Here is a 3,935-nt window from a genome sequence, read left to right on the forward strand (position 1 = left end):
TAGTTGAGTAAGATTTTGTTGATATTAGGGAAAGCATATCAGGTTATTCTAGAAACATCAAAGGAGTCAAACCATTTGGAAATACTAAAGAAGACTGCCCTACTAATTTCAATAATTGTGAAACAGTCAAGGAGTATTGAAAGCTATAGTAATGACATCCGTGGGCCTGAGTTACAGGGACTTGCATCCTTTAGATATATGTAAGGAGCCTGATTTCCATTCTCAGATCTTTGTTGACACCTACCTCTCTTTTGTTTTTCTCTTATTCTCCTCTGGTTTGTTTTTTCTATTGAAAAGCTGGTTATGGTTGTGGAACTTTCCAGAGATCTTATCAATCCAGTTAGTATATAAATTAATTTTCCAGAATTGTCCTTTTTTAAAAAGCTTTATTTATTTATTTGAGAGTCAGAGTTACAGACACAAAGAGAGAGGTCTTCCATTCACTGGTCACTCCCCAGGTGGCTGCAAAGGCGAGAGTTAGACCAATCTGAAGCCAGGAGGCAGGAGCTTCCTCAGGGCCTTCCACATTGGTGCAGGAGCCCAAGCACTTGGGCCAATATCCACTGATTTCCCAGGCCATTAGCAGAGAGCTGAATTGGAAGACACAAAGCAGCACCCATATGGGATGCCAGCACCACACTGAGGCTTAGCCTATTATACCATAGCACTGGCCCCCAGAATTGACCTTTCTAAGTGATGCCCTTTCAGTATACTTAGCTTTTTAAAGACAAATATTAAAAATGATTTGTCTGCATTTTGTGTTTTAATAACCAATATTTGCCTCGGGCCTGCCCTATAGCTCTCCCGGGTTATTCACCTATTTGTTAGTCTGCTGTTTTCCACATAAACTGATCTTTGATAATAATTCTCAGGTTTTCACTAAATATAGAATTTGATCATAGGGAAGATTTTAATCTTTTCAATGTGAGAATATTTACTGATATGGGAATAGAATTTAATCTAAGGATAATTTATGCTTGTAAATATTGAGCCTGTCTCATTTCTCACAAGGCCTGTAAATTAAGACAATACTAGTAAAACAATCCACTTTGTGTGGTTGGCACAACTGTGAAGACCAATTGGAGAAGACTACTTGCTAACACAAATAGTTCAGGCACAAAGTTCTGATTTTATAACAAATTGTACGAAATCTGTGAATTGAACTGGAAGGTTTAGCACTTTTTGAGGTACTTGGGATCATTTCCCTGCTTTCTTGCTCTTGGTCTCAGCGTCTCTCTCTCTCTCTGTCTCTCCCTCTCTCTTGCTCTAGTTCTCGCTCTTGTTCTCTCACTTTCTCTTCCTTCCTCCCTCCCTCCCTCTGCTTTCACTGCCCTCCTTTCTCTTTCTGTTGTCATTATCAACTATGAGACTTCTAAAGCAGTCAGTGATAACACTCCCCACCCGTGAGTGATTAAGACAACACCCCAAAGCCATTGTTGTAGATTTCTCCTTTAAATGTTAAACAATGACAGATGCATTTAACAGCTGATAGGAATCAGGATAAATGGCTGATTGCAGCCATGGTCAAGAAAAGTACAAGAATGGGAGTAGGCAGGGATAGGGGAAGTTGCTCAGCATGCTACAGAAACATACAGGACAGGCCCCATCACAAAGAATTATCCAACCTCAGATGCCCAGTGGTGGCCCTTTTGAGAAGCCCTGCTCTATGTAAACATACTCGCATTGGGAGAGAAAGACAGAAAGACATCCTACTCCTTTCATCTAGGCAAATAATACTAGTTCATAAATGTTTGACCCAATTCTAATCTGAATCTATTTATATTCATCTTTAATTATAATATTTCAAATGGATCAAAAACTTGCAATTACTAAAAGCAATAAAATACATTTCCCGTTATAGATCCCCTGCAGCTCCTAGTTTTTGCCTTGCAGATGGCCTGTGCACATACACATGGACAGCATCCCCCAACCCTGGGATTCTTTCTTGAAGAAGTGGCCACAGTACTACCTGGGATGAGGCCAGGAGACACCAGCAAATGACACAGAAGGAAGAGTCACAAATCGTCCCCTTTCACCCTGCAGTAAGCACAAGTGAAAACCCTTTGGGTAAGATTTCATTGTAAATCTCCCTAGCTTCCCACTTGGTTAATGATAGTGTACTTTTTTCCTAAAAGCAACGTGGTCCCACCACTGGTTCCCATATGCAAAAGCTTCTTGCATCATCCTGACAACCTTATGATGCTCATTTTAAGAAAAATGAAACACAAGATTAGACAGGCAAAGAGACTGCCTAAGATCATACAACTAACAAGGTACAGAACTGGAATTTGAATCTAATAAGATGGATCAGAGAGGTTTCACTCAATCACTAGACTCTGGCCTCCAGTTAGTAAGTCAGGCCACGACTGGGATAGACAGAGATGCCTTCTGAGTGCAATCTGGACTCCAAGGTGAGGCTCTTTCTTCCCATTTTCCCCTTATTGAAACTGTCCCTTAGCTTAACAACCAACCCTAAGAAGCTTTATATATTTATTTCTTTGCTTCTATTTTAAAGGCAGAGACAGAGACGGACTGAAAGAGGTGTCCCATCTGCTGGTTCACTTCCCAAATGCCTGAACAGCTGGGGCAGGGCCAAACAAAGCTAGGAGCCTGTAACTAAATTGGGGCCTCAAACATGATCACAGGGACCCATCCCCTGAGCTGTCACCTGCCACCACCAGCAGGAAGCTGGAAGCAGAGTGGAGCTGGGACCAGGCACTCCAATATGGAATGTGTCGTTAAGGCTGTCACAGAACTTTAGAGGAAAACTAATTCTGGAAAATCCCCGCTCTCCTGCGTAGGGGATTAAACAGTATCTAAAAGGCCCTTAGCACAAAATTAGGAGGTGACAGATCCAGGGAGGCCAACCAAGGTGGGTGGCACAGACCGTGGCTCCCAGAGGGTCTTATCTCCACACAAATGTCTCCCAGCAGTGGCTGTGCCTGCTTTCTCTAGCTGCACACCATCCTGGACACACTGGCAGGAGCACAAGGCCCTCAGCCAGTCCTGTGGGGACACTTCACATCACGCCCGTATGTCAATGGCAGGGAGCCCAGAAGGATGCTGGGGCTTCACAACATTCCAAAGGAGTTGACATTGGGACCTATTGTGAATGTACACCAATATTTGTAAAGCCAGGTCCTCAGGACTCTGGGTAAATGCAATCATATTCAGGCCCAAAAGTCTAGTCTGATAGAGTGTGGGAAGCTAACAAAGAATTAAGCTGAGAGTTCATAGCTGACCTCAGAGTGTGCTCCCCAGAGATTAGGAAAGAAATAAAGACACAAAGTACTCCACTGAATCGGCTGCCCCATTTTTCATAAGGAACATTCAACTTAATGAAAAATAGCCAGGTCTTACTCACAATAATAGCTACCCTTTATTTCCTTCCCATGGGCCAGAAAACTGCACACACTTGTTTCTTGTTCTTCCTGGTAACCCTGCAAGGCAGGAGCTATCATTTGCATCTTACAAGTGAGGAGCATGAGGCTCAGGAAGGTCATGTACTTAGCCAAGATCACACAGCTAGTGTTACTCAGGATTCCAACCTGGGTCTGCTTTTTCCACCATGACATCCTCCTGTCCACACTGCTCTGAGTCACTGGGGTGGAAGAAAAAATACATACGTGGTTTTCCTGCCCAGTTCCTTGCACAGAGCTCCTGAGACCTTTGTGATTCTCTGGGTGACACGAGTGAGAGGAACACTTTTAGGTGTATTTCATCTTAATACCCACTTTCCTAACACAAGAGCTTCTAGGAATCCTGTGTATTCTGTGTGGAGTGTCTTTTTTATGCTAATGAGGTGACTGGTGGTTGAGGACTTTCAGAATGGGGACTGGTTACCAGAAAGACCAAGACATGATTAGAGGATAGAACTTTCAGTCCCACCTGACAGGATGTGGAGACTGAGTTAACTGTCAGTGATTCAATCGATC

Source organism: Oryctolagus cuniculus, chromosome 5, assembly GCF_964237555.1.
Source record: "Oryctolagus cuniculus chromosome 5, mOryCun1.1, whole genome shotgun sequence".
NCBI classification, from domain to species: Eukaryota; Metazoa; Chordata; class Mammalia; order Lagomorpha; family Leporidae; genus Oryctolagus; species Oryctolagus cuniculus.